We start from the raw sequence: 17,432 nt of genomic DNA, 5'->3' as shown, positions 1-17,432 counted from the left end.
TCTACCTAATCCTTGGTGCTATTGTGGAGACACAGGGCTCAGTGGGTGCTCTTGTCCACTGAACCAGCCGCCTTTAGAAAGACAGCGTGGCTCATCCCAACTGAACGCCGACCTCCTTAACCGTGGGCGGAACACTACTCAGACAACACAGGGTGAGGGAACCACAATAATTAGACTTTATTGGATTCCCAAACAATTAACGGCACATAACACATAACCAGCAAAACACACAAATGCAACAGGGTCTCACCCTTCCGCTGGCTCACCAGGAATTAGAATGTCCTTGCCTCAGAGCTTCCAGGGCCACCTACTCCAATCCAGCAGCACCCCGCTTTCAGCGGGCACTCACCGTGACTGGAATAACGCCAGATTTAGGAAGCTGGCTGAGGTCTGCAAAGTCTGTAGCCAGGTGACCAAATTGGCCCAACCTGGGCTTTTTCCTTAAGTAGTCCTTGGTTTGATGATATAATCCTGGCAGCCGGAGTCGAAATCCCTAGAGTGTGGATATGGTCTCCAATCGGAACCGGAGTCCCTAGATTGAAGCCACAAGGTATCCTGATCCTTTAGCCAGCTCCTAAGAACTTAGACTGGATCCATCAGCATCCATCAACCCTGGTGGCTTAAAGAAGTCCTCTCTTATAGCCACGGCTCCCTCTGGACACACTGCGTCCTACTCGATTGGTTGGACAAGATCGCCTCTCTCATTGGATGAATCTCAAGCTGCATGGACAATGTTCATCCAAATGATGTCTACAGAAAGACTGAGGGTATACATGTAGTCTGGAATGCACAGACTAGACCATGACTAGTAAGGTAATTACATTAGCAATACACAACTACATTACAATGATTACTGGAAGGGTCTGGAGAAACAATAGGTAAGCAAACATGTTAACAAGAGTCTTGTAAAAACAATGAGGGACTTATCCCCCGTCTATAAACAATCTATCATCCTGTCTGGCTGAATTTTAAGAAACTTTAACCCGTGAGAGTCCATGTCGTCACAGCTATTACTTAGCTGCCCAGATTGAACACATGGTGGGGTGGGGTGCGACAGATTTGGAGACCTCGGCGGGGAAAATATTACAGTATGTGATTGGAAAAGGTCCTCTGCTGGCAAGTCTGGAGGCGGAAAAGTTTCGTCCACACTCTGCATCATATCCTACTATACAGTTGATAGATAAAGTATGGGGTAAGATCAAACAGGTGAGACAGGTAACCGGGTTCACTAGATATACCCCCATGTGGGACAACCCCAACATTCCAGAATTTTTATCCCTTAAAGAATTTGGGCAATGGAGGAGAATTGGTATCTGGTACCTCTCCCAAGTGATGGATGGAAACATATTTAAGACTTTTGAAGTACTGCTAAAAGACTTCCCACTGGGACATAGTATGTTTTATAAATACCTGTAGCTACGTCACACATTTGAGTCGCAGAATAACACCAATTGTTATACAATCAGATAGCGTAATTAATATATTAGGGACGCAGAGAGGGACAGCAGGATGTATATCGATGGTTTACGGAGGACTTCTGTCCATGTCAGTTGGGAGGCAACAAATTGGGGCATATGCAAGGTGGGTGGAAGATTTGGGAGAAATTGGGGAGGAGAAATGGGAGTCTATTTTGCAATATGTCATCAAAATCTCTCTGAGTGAGGCGAAACTGCTATCACAATTATATGTTATATACAGAGTATATAGAACCCCCGTGTGGATGAAGAAAGTAGGAGTGAGAACGGATTCCTAATGTCCAAAATGTACTGTGGAGGAAGCAGGGATCATGCACAGGTTGTGGGAATGCCCGTGTTTACAAGGGTTTTGGATCACAGTGTTAAATTGAATTCAGTGATGCAAGTGGACCTACCCAGAAACCCGCTGGTGTGTGTGCTGGGCTATGTGGATGAAGTGAAGGTGGATGAACAAGTGAAACTTGCAGTGGCACGATTGTTGTATGCAGCAAGGAAACTAATTGCCTTGTATTGGTTATATGAAAAAGCACTGATACGTAAGGAATTTGTTGAAAAAGTGAATTATATTATTTATATGGAGAAAAATGTTTATATTAAAACGGGAAGGAGAACTCAATATGAGAAGATCTGGAGCAAGTGGCTGGACTATCCAGGATTAGCATCATTTGATCTACTGAAAGATAGGATATTTAGACTATAGGTAGGAAAGGAAAGATCGCAGTGGCTGAGAAGGGAATTTTGTTTACTTACCGTAAATTCCTTTTCTTCTAGCTCCAATTGGGAGACCCAGACAATTGGGTGTATAGGCTATGCCTCCGGAGGCCGCACAAAGTATTACACTAAAAGTGTAAAGCCCCTCCCCTTCTGCCTATACACCCCCCGTGCTCCCACGGGCTCCTCAGTTTTGGTGCAAAAGCAAGAAGGAGGAAAAAATCATAAACTGGTTTAAAGTAAATTAAATCCGAAGGAATATCGGAGAACTGAAACCATTCAACATGAACAACATGTGTACACAAAAAAACAGGGGCGGGTGCTGGGTCTCCCAATTGGAGCTAGAAGAAAAGGAATTTACGGTAAGTAAACAAAATTCCCTTCTTCTTTGTCGCTCCATTGGGAGACCCAGACAATTGGGACGTCCAAAAGCAGTCCCTGGGTGGGTAAAATAATACCTCGTAATAGAGCCGTAAAACGGCCCCTTCCTACAGGTGGGCAACCGCCGCCTGAAGGACTCGTCTACCTAGGCTGGCATCCGCCGAAGCATAGGTATGCACCTGATAGTGTTTCGTGAAAGTGTGCAGGCTCGACCAGGTAGCCGCCTGACACACCTGCTGAGCCGTAGCCTGGTGCCTCAAAGCCCAGGACGCACCCACGGCTCTGGTAGAATGGGCCTTCAGCCCTGAGGGAACCGGAAGCCCAGCAGAACGGTAAGCTTCGAGAATTGGTTCCTTGATCCACCGAGCCAGGGTTGATTTGGAAGCCTGTGACCCTTTACGCTGGCCAGCGACAAGGACAAAGAGTGCATCCGAGCGGCGCAAGGGCGCCGTACGAGAAATGTAGAGTCTGAGTGCTCTCACCAGATCTAACAAGTGCAAATCCTTTTCACATTGGTGAACTGGATGAGGACAAAAAGAAGGTAAGGAGATATCCTGATTGAGATGAAAGGGGGATACCACCTTAGGGAGAAATTCCGGAACCGGACGTAGAACCACCTTGTCCTGGTGAAACACCAGGAAAGGGGCTTTGCACGACAATGCTGCTAGCTCAGACACTCTCCGAAGAGAAGTGACTGCTACTAGAAAAACCACTTTCTGCGAAAGTCGTGAGAGGGAAATATCTCTCATTGGCTCGAATGGTGGTTTCTGAAGAACCATCAGAACCCTGTTTAGATCCCAGGGATCTAACGGCCGCTTGTAATGTGGAACGATGTGACAAACCCCCTGCAGGAACGTGCGTACCTGTGGAAGCCTGGCTAGGCGCTTCTGGAAAAACACAGAGAGCGCTGAGACTTGTCCCTTAAGGGAGCCGAGCGACAAACCCTTTTCCAGTCCAGATTGAAGGAAGGACAGAAAAGTGGGCATGGCAAAAGGCCAGGGAGAAAAACCCTGAGCAGAGCACCACGACAGGAAAATTTTCCACGTCCTGTGGTAGATCTTGGCGGACGTTGGTTTCCTAGCCTGTCTCATAGTGGCAATGACGTCTTGAGATAACCCTGAAGACGCTAGGATCCAGGACTCAATGGCCACACAGTCAGGTTGAGGGCCGCAGAATTCAGATGGAAAAACGGCCCTTGAGATAGCAAGTCTGGTCGGTCTGGTAGTGCCCACAGTTGGCCGACCGTGAGATGCCACAGATCCGGGTACCACGACCTCCTAGGCCAGTCTGGAGCGACGAGGATGACGCGGCGGCAGTCGGCCCTGATCTTGCGTAACACTCTGGGCAACAGTGCCAGCGGAGGAAACACATAAGGGAGCTGAAACTGCGACCAATCCTAAACTAAGGCGTCTGCCGCCAGAGCTCTGGGATCTTGAGACCGTGCCATGAACATCGGTACCTTGTTGTTGTGCCGGGACGCCATGAGGTCGACGTCCGGCACCCCCCAGCGGCAACAGATCTCCTGAAACACGTCCGGGTGAAGGGACCATTCCCCTGCGTCCATGCCCTGGCGACTGAGATAATCTGCTTCCCAGTTTTCCACGCCTGGGATGTGAACTGCAGAGATGGTGGAGGCCGTGGCTTCCACCCACATCAAAATCCGCCGGACTTCCTGGAAGGCTTGCCGACTGCGTGTGCCGCCTTGGTGGTTGATGTATGCCACCGCTGTGGAATTGTCCGACTGAATTCGGATCTGCTTGCCCTCCAGCCACTGCTGGAACGCTTTCAGGGCAAGGTACACTGCCCGTATTTCCAGAACATTGATCTGAAGCGAGGACTCTTGCTGGGTCCACGTACCCTGAGCCCTGTGATGGAGAAAAACCGCTCCCCACCCTGACAGACTCGCGTCCGTCGTGACCACCTCCCAGGATGGGGATAGGAAGGATTTCCCCTTCGATAATGAAGTGGGAAGAAGCCACCACCGAAGGGAAGCTTTGGTCGCCTGAGAGAGGGAGACGGTCCTGTCGAGGGACGTCGGTTTCCTGTCCCATTTGCGTAGGATGTCCCATTGAAGAGGACGCAGGTGAAACTGCGCGAAAGGGACTGCCTCCATTGCTGCCACCATCTTCCCCAGGAAGTGCATGAGGCGCCTCAAGGGGTGTGACTGGCCTTGAAGGAGAGATTGTACCCCTTTCTGTAGTGACTGCTGCTTGATCAGCGGAAGCTTCACTATCGCTGAGAGGGTATGAAACTCCATGCCAAGATATGTCAGCGATTGGGCCGGTGTCAGATTTGACTTCGGAAAATTGATGATCCACCCGAAACTCTGGAGAGTCTCCAGGGTAGCGTCGAGGCTGCGTTGGCATGCCTCTTGAGAGGGTGCCTTGATCAGCAGATCGTCCAAGTACGGGATCACCGAGTGACCCTGAGAGTGTAGGACCGCTACTACAGTAGCCATAACCTTGGTAAAAACCCGTGGGGCTGTTGCCAGGCCGAACGGCAGTGCCACGAACTGCAGGTGTTCGTTTCCTATGGCGAAGCGCAGGAAGCGCTGGTGCTCCGGAGCAATCGGTACGTGGAGATAAGCATCTTTGATATCGATCGATGCAAGGAAATCTCCTTGGGACATTGAGGCGATGACGGAGCGGAGGGATTCCATCCGGAACCGCCTGGTTTTTACGTGTTTGTTGAGCAGTTTCAGGTCCAGGACAGGACGGAAAGACCCGTCCTTCTTTGGGACCACAAACAAGTTGGAGTAAAAACCGTGGCCCTGTTGCTGAAGAGGAACAGGGATCACCACTCCTTCTGCCTTCAGAGTGCGCAGCGCCTGCAGAAGAGCCTCGGCTCGCTCGGGAGGCGGGGATGACCTGAAGAATCGAGTCGGGGGACGAGAGGTGAACTCTATCTTGTAACCGTGAGACAGAATGTCTCTCACCCAGCGGTCTTTTATTCGTGGCAGCCAGGTGTCGCAAAAGCGGGAGAGCCTGCCACCGACCGAGGATGCGGATTGAGGAGGTCGAAAGTCATGAGGAAGCTGCTTTGTTAGCTGCCCCTCCGGTGGTCTTTTTAGGACGTGACTTAGACCGCCATGCATCAGAGTTCCTTTGCTCTTTCTGAGGCCTTTTGGACGAGGAGAATTGGGACCTGCCCGCGCCCCGAAAGGACCGAAACCTCGACTGCCCTCTCCTCTGTTGGGGTATGTTCGGTTTGGGCTGGGGTAAGGATGTATCCTTTCCCTTGGATTGTTTGATGATTTCATCCAAACGCTCGCCAAACAATCTGTCGCCAGAAATTGGCAAACTGGTTAAGCGCTTTTTGGAAGCAGAATCTGCCTTCCATTCCCGTAGCCACAAGGCCCTGCGGAGTACCACCGAATTGGCGGCTGCAACCGCCGTACAGCTCGCAGAGTCCAGGACAGCATTAATAGCGTAAGACGCAAATGCCGAGGTCTGAGTGGTAATGGACGCCACTTGTGGCGCGGACGTGCATGTGGCTGCTTCAATTTGCGCTTGACCTGCTGAGATAGCTTGTAGTGCCCATACGGCTGCGAATGCTGGGGCAAAAGAAGCGCCGATAGCTTCATAGATGGATTTCAACCAGAGCTCCATCTGCCTGTCAGTGGCATCTTTGAGTGAAGCCCCATCTTCCACTGCAAGTATGGATCTAGCCGCCAGTCTGGAGATTGGAGGATCCACTTTGGGACACTGAGTCCAACTTTTAACCACGTCAGGGGGAAAGGGATAACGTGTATCCTTAAGGCGCTTAGAAAAACGCTTATCTGGGCAAGCATGGTGATTCTGGACTGCCTCTCTGAAATCAGAGTGGTCCAGAAACATACTCGGTGTACGCTTGGGGAACCTGAAACGGAATTTCTCCTGCTGAGAAGCCGACTCCTCTGCCGGAGGAGCTGAGGGAGAAATATCCAGCATTTGATTGATGGACGCAATAAGATCGTTCACTATGGCGTCCCCGTCTGGAGTATTAAGATTGAGAGCGCCCTCAGGATCAGAATCCTGATCAACTGTCTCCGCTTCATCAACCCGAGATTCCCCTCGCTGAGACCCTGAACAATATGATGATGTCGAGGGAAAATCTAAGCGAGCTCGCTTAGTCGGTCTGGGGCTGGGGTCTGTGTCAGAACCCTCAGCCTGGGATCTATGAGATACCCCGGGAGGACATTGTTGGTCCAACTGAGGGGGGCCAGGGAACAAAGATTCAACAGAGTCCCTGTGCTGAGATACCGGCCTGGACTGCAAGGCTTCTAGTATCTTAGCCATAGTCTCAGAGAGTTTTGCAAACTCTGTCCCCGTCACCTGGACATTGTCAGCAGGTGGCTCCCCCTGGGCCCCTTTTAGCAGAGGCTCTGGCTGAGTAAGTGTCACAGGGCCCGAGCACTGTACACAATGAGGGTCAGTGGAACCTGCCGGTAGCGGGGTCGTACATGCGGCGCAGGCAGCATAATAAGCCTGTGTTTTGGCACCCCTGCCTTTTGTGGGCGCCATGCTATTATCTTCCCTGAGCAACACAATAGGGTATATAGCCAGAAATCAACTGTGCCCCATACAGTGTAAAGTATATACCATAAACATAAATGTATAGGTACACTACTGCACAATGGGGCTAGCACCACAGGTGCTGCTTACCACCCGCTTAAAGCGGTTGTGAGGCCACCCAAGTCCCTGCCTGGGTCTCCCAGACTTTGTCCCCCTCTGCTGCGTCCGAGGAGCTGACAGGAATGGCTGCCGGCGTCCTGAGGAGAGGAGGGAGTCGTGGGCGTGGCCCAGAAAGTGCGGGAACTGGAGCCGCACTGTGCACAGTGAGAGGGGTGGAGTATGCAAAGCATGCTCCAGCCCTCAGTGCTGCTCGTTCTGTGCAGCTTCCCGCCCTTCCCCTGCCTGTCAGGGCTGAGGGCGGGAGGAAAAGAGACTAGGCCGCAAAAAAAGCCGGGGACTCTAGTAATAAGCGCGGCCGCCGTATAAGCGCGGTCAGCGCGGAAGTCCCCGGCGCACTACAAGTCCCAGCCGCGCCGCAGTGTTTCCGTGGCAGCGGCGGTCAGCGCGGCAGTCCCTATACATAAAACACACTCAGCAACGCTGAGTGTGTAATGGCACATTTTAACCCGGTCAGCGCCGCGGTCCCCGGTGCACTAGCACACCCAGCAAAGCTGAAGTGTTGCTGTGCGCGGTCCCCATAGGGATACAGAGTACCTCCAAGTAGCAGGGTCATGTCCCTGAACGGTACCCGGCTCCTATCCAGCAGGCTCCACAGGAGTTGTGGATGAAGCACGGTCTCAGTGCCTAGAGACCGATAGGATCCCACTTCACCCAGAGCCCTGAGGGGGATGGGGAAGGAAAAACAGCATGTGGGCTCCAGCCTCCGTACCCGCAATGGATACCTCAACCTTAACAACACCGCCGACAAGAGTGGGGTGAGAAGGGAGCATGCTGGGGGCCCTATATGGGCCCACTTTTCTTCCAACCGACATAGTCAGCAGCTGCTGCTGACTAATCTGTGGAGCTGTGCTGTGCGTGTCTGACCTCCTTCGCACAAAGCAAAAAAACTGAGGAGCCCAGGGGAGCACGGGGGGTGTATAGGCAGAAGGGGAGGGGCTTTACACTTTTAGTGTAATACTTTGTGCGGCCTCCGGAGGCATAGCCTATACACCCAATTGTCTGGGTCTCCCAATGGAGCGACAAAGAAATAAGGAGAGCAGGTAATTATGTGAATAAAGAGGGATGTAGAGAGTGGAGGGATGAGACTGTCGACTGGAAGAGGGTGGGGGGAGGGAGTATGTGTGAGAACTACCCTCACAATTTGTTGTTACTTTTATGAAAGTTTTAAAATGCAATAAAAATTTCTGTTTTAAAAAAAGATGGCTGCAGGGGGCGTGGCTTAACTATGGGTGCACGTAGACAGGAAGAGTAAGGAGGAAATGTGTCAAACATTTAACTCTACTGGTGAACTGTTCTAAGACGGCCACGGGGGGGTGTGGCTTAACTCGATGTACACGTAGCCAGGAAGAGTAAGGAGGAGGCGTGTCTAGTTTTATCTCTGCTGGAGAACTTCTCTAAGACTTCTCGGGTCTCAGCTCAGTTTCTTCTGGCTTATTTATTGCCTGCCTCACTGTGGTGGGTGAGCGGAATGAAACCACGAGACTGCAGACTACATCAAATGGTCCTACTTTGTCTTCATAAGACTGGAGGAACCATCAGATACCATTTTGGGTCACAGCTATGTTTTTTTTCTGTCTCATGGCCTGCCCGACTGTGGTGGGTGAGCGGAATGAGACTTTGGCAAAGGATCTGTAATTAAATACTCCAAACACCAATCGCCGGCACGTTGGGGGTTAAGAATCCTGCCATCCAGAACAGAGAGGTAACAGTGAGATCTCTCTATCCATCTCTTGTGCTCTCGGTCTCCATGCGGGAGAACAGAGTGTCTCATATTACAATAAATAAACAAAAAATATTAGATAAAAAAAAAAAACCGACGATTGTGGAAAAAAGTGGGGCTGGAGAAAAAAGCCCTGTGTCTATCCTACTGCTTACACTAAGCAAAAACTAAATATTTTCCTACCAGTAGGTGGGTATTTACTACTGAGGAGTTAACTTGCCTATAGTGTCACCTCCTAGTGGCAGCAACATATACCCACAATCTCCTGTGTCCCCCAATGAAGTGATAGAGAAAATACATTTTTACCACAAAAATGTTGTTTTAGGCCCAGATTTAAGATTTTCACACAGGATAATGGAGAAATACACTTCCAAAATTTGTCACACAGTTTCTCCTGAACAAGACAATACAGTATCGCTAATCCACACAGCAGGTTTCGGGAGGGAAAAAAGCCAATTTGACGCTTGGAGCACAGATTTTCCTAAAATAGTTTGCAGATTCCATATAGAGAGCCTTTAACCCCTTTACGATTAATGACTGATATATCCGTCATGGATCGTGTGAAGTTAATCCCCGCCCCCCTGCCTGGGTAGGTTGCGGCGATCCGCGCACATATCAGCTGTTTTCAACAGCTGACATGTGTGCCTGCATGTACGAGTGGAATCGCATTCCACCCGCAACATTTAACCCCTTACACCTCGCTGCCAAAGTCTAGCAGCAAGATGTATATGCGGGCGGCCATTAATTTTACTTACCACCACCCCCACCAGAAGTCACGTGCATGATCACGTGACTTTCGGTGGTTGCCATGGTAGCACAGGGTCATGTGATGACGTCTGTAGCTAACATGAGTCACTTCCTCTCAGTGGCGGCATAGTGCCAGCACAGAGAGTAAAGCAGCGTATGTGCAGTTCTCAGCTCTGTAGCTGAGATCTACAGATAGGGCAGAACGATCGGATTGCTGCTTGCTATAGCCCCCTAGGGAACTAGTAAAATAATAAAAAAAAAAAAAACAACCTAAAAGTTCAAATCACCCCCCCCTTTCGCCCCATTGAAAATTAAAGGGTAAAAAAAAAAAAATATACACATATTTGGTATTGCCGCGTTCAGAAACGCCTGATCTATCAAACTGTAAAATCAATTAACCTGATTAGTAAACTGCGTAGCAGCAAAAAATTCCAAATGCCAAAATTAAGTTTTTTGGTCGCTGCAAGTTTTGCACAAAATGCAACAACAGGCGATCAAAACGTAGCATCTGCGCAAAAATACCACTAGAAACGTCAGCTCGAGATGCAAAAAATAAGCCATCACAGCCATAGAACCCAAAAGAAGGGAATTTTGTTTACTTACCGTAAATTCCTTTTCTTCTAGCTCTAATTGGGAGACCCAGACAATTGGGTGTATAGGCTATGCCTCCGGAGGCCGCACAAAGTATTACACTCAAAAGTGTTAAGCCCCTCCCCTTCTGCCTATACACCCCCCGTGCTCCTACGGGCTCCTCAGTTTTGGTGCAAAAGCAAGAAGGAGGAAAAAGAATTATAAACTGGTTAAAAGTAACTTCAATCCGAAGGAATATCGGAGAACTGAAACCATTCAACATGAACAACATGTGTACACAAAAAAACAGGGGCGGGCGCTGGGTCTCCCAATTAGAGCTAGAAGAAAAGGAATTTACGGTAAGTAAACAAAATTCCCTTCTTCTTTGTCGCTCTATTGGGAGACCCAGACAATTGGGACGTCCAAAAGCAGTCCCTGGGTGGGTAAAATAATACCTCGTAAGAGAGCCGTAAAACGGCCCCTTCCTACAGGTGGGCAACCGCCGCCTGAAGGACTCGTCTACCTAGGCTGGCATCCGCCGAAGCATAGGTATGCACCTGATAGTGCTTCGTGAAAATGTGCAGGCTCGACCAGGTAGCCGCCTGACACACCTGCTGAGCCGTAGCCTGGTGCCTCAAAGCCCAGGACGCGCCCACGGCTCTGGTAGAATGGGCTTTCAGCCCTGAGGGAACCGGAAGCCCAGTAGAACGGTAGGCTTCGATAATTGGCTCCTTGATCCACCGAGCCAGGGTTGATTTGGAATCCTGTGACCCTTTACGCTGGCCAGCGACAAGGACAAAGAGTGCATCCGAGCGGCGCAGGGGCGCCGTACGAGAAATGTAGAGTCTGAGTGCTCTCACCAGATCTAACAAGTGCAAATCCTTTTCACATTGGTGAACTGGATGAGGATAAAAAGAAGGTAAGGAGATATCCTGATTGAGATGAAAGGAGGATACCACCTTAGGGAGAAAATCCGGAACCGGACGCAGAACCACCTTGTCCTGGTGAAACACCAGGAAAGGGGCTTTGCACGACAATGCTGCTAGCTCAGACACTCTCCGAAGAGAAGTGACTGCTACTAGAAAAACCACTTTCTGCGAAAGTCGTGAGAGGGAAATATCTCTCATTGGCTCGAATGGTGGTTTCTGAAGAACCATCAGAACCCTGTTTAGATCCCAGGGATCTAACGGCCGCTTGTAATGTGGAACGATGTGACAAACCCCCTGCAGGAACGTGCGTACCTGTGGAAGCCTGGCTAGGCGCTTCTGGAAAAAACACAGAGAGCGTTGAGACTTGTCCCTTAAGGGAGCCGAGCGCCAAACCCTTTTCCAGTCCAGATTGAAGGAAGGACAGAAAAGTGGTCAAGGCAAAAGGCCAGGGAGAAATACCCTGAGCAGAGCACCACGACAGGAAAATTTTTCACGTCCTGTGGTAGATCTTGGCGGATGTTGGTTTCCTAGCCTGTCTCATAGTGGCAATGACGTCTTGAGATAACCCTGAAGACGCTAGGGTCCAGGACTCAATGGCCACACAGTCAGGTTGAGGGCCGCAGAATTCAGATGGAAAAAACGGCCCTCGAGATAGCAAGTCTGGTCGGTCTGGTAGTGTCCACGGTTGGCCGACCGTGAGATGCCACAGATCCGGGTACCACGACCTCCTGGCCAGCCTGGAGCGACGAGGATGGCGCGGCGGCAGTCAGTCCTGATCTTGCGTAACACTCCGGGCAACAGTGCCAGCGGAGGAAACACATAAGGGAGCGGAAACTGCGACCATCCTGAACTAAGGCGTCTGCCGCCAGAGCTCTGGGATCTTGAGACCGTGCCATGAACATTGGTACCTTGTTGTTGTGCCGGGACGCCATGAGGTCGACGTCCGACACCCCCCAGCAGCAACGGATCTCCTGAAACACGTCCGTGTGAAGGGACCATTCCCCTGCGTCCATGCCCTGGCAACTGAGATAATCTGCTTCCCAGTTTTCCACGCCTGGGATGTGAACTGCAGAGATGGTGGAGGCCGTGGCTTCCACCCACATCAAAATCCGCCGGACTTCCTGGAAGGCTAGCCGGCTGCGTGTGCCACCTTGGTGGTTGATGTATGCCACCGCTGTGGAATTGTCCGACTGAATTCGGATCTGCTTGCCCTCCAGCCACTGCTGGAACGCTTTCTGGGCAAGATACACTGCCCGTATTTCCAGAACGTTGATCCGAAGCGAGGACTCTTGCTGGGTCCACGTACCCTGAGCCCTGTGGTGGAGAAAAAACCGCTCCCCACCCTGACAGACTCGCGTCCGTCGTGACTATTTCCCAGGATGGGGGTAGGAAGGATTTCCCCTTCGATAATGAAGTGGGAAGAAGCCACCACCGAAGGGAAGCTTTGGTCGCCTGAGAGAGGGAGACGGTCCTGTCGAGGGACGTCGGCTTCCTGTCCCATTTGCGTAGGATGTCCCATTGAAGAGGACGCAGGTGAAACTGCGCGAAAGGAACTGCCTCCATTGCTGCCACCATCTTCCCCAGGAAGTGCATGAGGCGCCTCAAGGGGTGTGACTGGCCTTGAAGGAGAGATTGTACCCCTTTCTGTAGTGACTGCTGCTTGATCAGCGGAAGCTTCACTATCGCTGAGAGGGTATGAAACTCCATGCCAAGATATGTCAGCGATTGGGCCGGTGTCAGATTTGACTTTGGAAAATTGATGATCCACCCGAAACCCTGGAGAGTCTCCAGGGAAGCGTCGAGGCTGCGTTGGCATGCCTCTTGAGAGGGTGCCTTGATCAGCATCCAAGTACGGAATCACCGAGTGACCCTGCGAGTGTAGGAGCGCTACTACAGTAGCCATAACCTTGGTAAAAACCCGTGGGGCTGTTGCCAGGCCGAACGGCAGTGTCACAAATTGCAGGTGTTCGTTTCCTATGGCGAAGCGCAAGAAGCACTGGTGCTCTGGAGCAATCGGTACGTGGAGATAATCATCTTTGATATCGATCGATGCAAGGAAATCTCCTTGGGACATTGAGGCGATGACGGAGTGGAGGGATTCCATCCTGAACCGTCTGGTCTTTACATGTTTGTTGAGCAGTTTCAGGTCCGGGACCGGGCGGAAAGACCCGTCCTTCTTTGGGACCACAAACAAGTTGGAGTAAAAACCGTGGCTCTGTTGCTGAAGAGGAACCGGGATCACCACTCCTTCTGCCTTCAGAGTGCGCAGCGCCTGCAGAAGAGCCTCGGCTCGCTAGGGAGGCGGGGATGACCTGAAGAATCGAGTCGGGGGACGAGAGGTGAACTCTATCTTGTAACCGTGAGACAGAATGTCTCTCACCCAGCGGTCTTTTATTTGTGGCAGCCAGGTGTCGCAAAAGCGGGAGAGCCTGCCACCGACCGAGGATGCTACTAGAGGAGGTCGAAAGTCATGAGGAAGCCGCTTTATTAGCGGCGCCTCCGGTGGCCTTTTAAGGACGTGACTTAGACCGCCATGCATCAGAGTTCCTTTGTTCTTTCTGAGACCTTTTGGACGAGGAGACTTGAGACCTGCCCGCGCCCTGAAAGGACCGAAACCTCGACTGCCCTCTCCTCTGTTGGGGTATGTTCTGTGTGGGCTGGGGTAAGGATGTATCCTTTCCCTTGGATTGTTTGATGATTTCATCCAGACGCTCGCCAAACAGCCTGTCACCAGAAATTGGCAAACTGGTTAAGCGCTTTTTTGGAAGCAGAATCTGCCTTCCATTCCCGTAGCCACAAGGCCCTGCGGAGTACCACCGAATTGGCGGCCGCGACCGCCGTACGGCTCGCAGAGTCCAGGACAGCCTTAATAGCGTAAGACGCAATTGCCGATGTCTGGGTGGAAATGGATGCCACTTGTGGCGCGGCCGTGCATGTGGCTGCTTCAATTTGCGCTTGCTGAGATAGCTTGTAGCGCCCATACGGCTGCGAATGCTGGGGCAAAAGAAGCTCCGATAGCTTCATATATGGATTTCAACCAGAGCTCCATCTGCCTGTCAGTGGCATTTTTGAGCGAGGCCCCATCTTCCACTGCAAGTATGGATCTAGCCGCCAGTCTGGAGATTGGAGGTTCCACTGTGGGACACTAAATCCAACCTTTAACCACGTCAGGGGGAAAAAGATAACGTGTATCCTTAAGGCGCTTAGAAAAAACGCTTATCTGGACAAGCCTGATGATTCTGGACTGCCTCTCTGAAATCAGAGTGGTCTAGAAACATACTCGGTGTATGAGAAGCTGACTCCTCCGCCGGAGGAGCTGAGGGAGAAATATCCAGCATTTGATCGATGGACGCAATAAGATCGTTCACTATGGCGTCCCCGTCTGGAGTATTAAGATTGAGAGCGCCCTCAGGATCAGAATCCTGATCAGCTGTCTCCGCATCATCAATCAGATATTCCCCCCGCTGAGACCCTGAACAATATGATGTCGAGGGAAATTCTAAGCGAGCTCGCTTAGTCGGTCTGGGGCTGGGGTCTGTGTCAGAACCCTCAGCCTGGGATCCATGAGATACCCCGGGAGGACATTGTTGGTCCAACTGAGGGGGGCCAGGGAACAATGATTCAACAGAGTCCCTGTGCTGAGATACCGGCCTGGACTGCAAGGCTTCTAGTATCCTAGCCATAGTCTCAGAGTTTTGCGAACTCCGTCCCCGTCACTAGGACAGTGTCAACAGGTGGCTCCCCCTGGGCCCCTCTTAGCAGAGGCCCTGGCTGAAAAAGTGTCACAGGGGCCCAACATTGCACACAATGAGGGTCAGTGGAACCTGCCGGCAACTGGGTCGTACAAGCGACGCAGGCAGCATAATAAGCCTGTGTTTTTGGCACCCCTGCCTTTTGTGGGCGCCATGCTATTGTTTTCCCTAGTAACACAATAGGGTATATAGCCAGAATGAACTGTGCTCATACAGTGTAAAATATATACTATACACAAATAATGTATCAATACACTACAGCACCATGGGGCTAGCACCAACAGGTGCTGCTTACCAGCCGCCTAAAGCGGTTATGAGGCCACCAGAGACCGTGTCTGTGTCTCCCAGGGTTTGTCCCTCTCTGCAGCGTCGGAGGAGCTGACAGGAATGGCTGCGGCGTCCTGACGAGAGGAGGGAGCCATGGGCGTGGCCGAGGTGCTCACACTGTGCACAGTGAGGGGGGTGGAGTATGGAAATCATACTCCAGCCCTCAGTGCTGCTCGTTCCGTGCAGCGTCCCGCCCTTCCCCCTGCCTGTCAGGGCTGAGGGCGGGAGAAAAGGAAACTAGGCCGCAAGCAAGCCGGGGACTCGAGTATAAGCGTCGCCGCCGTAAAAGCGCGGCCGATGCCGAAGTCCCCGGCGAACTACAAGTCCCAGCCGCGCCGCAGTTTCACATGGCAGCGGCGGTTAGCGCGGTAGCCCCTACATATAAACACACTCAGCGACGCTGAGTGTGTAATGGCACAGTTTAACCCGGCAACGCCGCGGTCCCCGGTGCACTAGCACACCTAGCAAAGCTGAGGTGTTGCCGTGCGCGGTCCCCACAGGGATACAGAGTACCTCCAAGTAGCAGGGCCATGTCCCTGAACGGTACCCAGCTCCTATCCAGCAGGCTCCACAGGAGTTGTGGATGAAGCACGGTCTCAGTGCCTGAAGACCGATAGGATCCCACTTCGCCCAGAGCCCTGAGGGGGATGGGGAAGGAAAACAGCATGTGGGCTCCAGCCTCCGTACCCGCAATGGATACCTCAACCTTAACAACACCGCCGACAAGAGTGGGGTGAGAAGGGAGCATGCTGGGGGCCCTATATGGGCCCACTTTTCTTCCAACCGACATAGTCAGCAGCTGCTGCTGACTAATCTGTGGAGCTGTGCTGTGCGTGTCTGACCTCCTTCGCACAAAGCAAAAAACTGAGGAGCCCGTGGGAGCACGGGGGGTGTATAGGCAGAAGGGGAGGGGCTTTACACTTTTAGTGTAATACTTTGTGCGGCCTCCGGAGGCATAGCCTATACACCCAATTGTCTGGGTCTCCCAATAGAGCGACAAAGAAAATGAGAACACTACGGGTTTCGGAAAGTGGCGCAAAACGTGCACCACTTTTATTGGACAAACTTGTTAATTTTAACCCCTTAGATACAAGTAAACCTATACATGTTTGGTGTCTACAAACTCGCACCGACCTCAGGCATCAAAATCACACATCAGTTTTACCATATAGTGAACACTGAATAAAATATGACAAAAACTATTGTGCGATCACACTTTTTTGCAGTTTTTCCACACTTTGAATTTTTTTGCTGTTTCCAAGTACACTATATGGTAAAACTTATGCTTTCATTTAAAAGTACAACTCATCCTGCAAAAAACAAGCCCTCGTATGGCAAGACTGACAGAAAAATAAAAACAATACAGCTCTCGGAAGATGGGGAGCAAAAAACAAAAACCGCAAAAACGGAAAACGCCCTGGGGCTGAAGGGGTTAAGTGCCAGTAGGGCACATCCCTTTCAATGTGGCCTTAGGCTGCTTTCACACATCAGGTTTTTTCTGTGCGGCACAATCCGGCGCTTTGCAGAAAAAATGCATCAGTTTTGGGTTTTTTTGCCGCCGGGTGCGGTTTTTCCTTATAGACTTTTATTAGCGCCGGATTGTGCTGCATGTACTTGCCTTTGATCCGGTTTTTGCCGGTTGCAGCAAAAATAGTCACTCCAGCGGCCGCACAGGACGCAGAGAGGAACGTTTTTTGCCAGCGGCAAAAAACCACATAGCACCGGATTCGGTTTTTACTTCTGAGCATGCTCAGAAGTGAGAAAAACATTGCTTGCTTGTCAGAAAATTTCACTCTCTCTGGCCTAAGAAAATCGGTGCGAGTGGAGTCCGATAAAACATCGCATTCCACTAGGACCAATTCTAGCCTGTGTGTCAGTGCACGAACGATTTTCTTCTCAGTCCTAATCGGACCGAGAAAACAATCGCAGCATGCTGCGACTGTAATGCGAGACTCTTTTCTCTCGCACCCATTCAAGTGAATGGGGTGAGAGAAAAATCGCACTGCACTCGCGGTACACTGGTGTACCGCGCGTGCAGAGCAAGAGTCTCAATAGCCGGCAACAGAGGAGAGAGGGAGATAAATCCCACCTTCCCCTCCTCCGTGCCGGCCCGCCCCTCCTGAGAGCCTGCCCGCCCCCCGCAGCTG

General features: G+C 51.3%; 1 protein-coding gene across 1 annotated transcript in view; it reads right to left on the bottom strand.

Annotated features, from left to right (window-relative positions):
- Positions 1–17,432, bottom strand: part of LOC142303971 (scaffold attachment factor B2-like) — an 812,977-nt gene that overhangs the window by 628,285 nt on the left and 167,260 nt on the right. The gene's annotated exons all lie outside the window — the stretch shown is intronic.

The sequence above is a fragment of the Anomaloglossus baeobatrachus genome, chromosome 1, assembly GCF_048569485.1.
Source record: "Anomaloglossus baeobatrachus isolate aAnoBae1 chromosome 1, aAnoBae1.hap1, whole genome shotgun sequence".
NCBI lineage: Eukaryota > Metazoa > Chordata > Amphibia > Anura > Aromobatidae > Anomaloglossus > Anomaloglossus baeobatrachus.
This window is presented reverse-complemented; position numbering and strand designations above follow the sequence as displayed.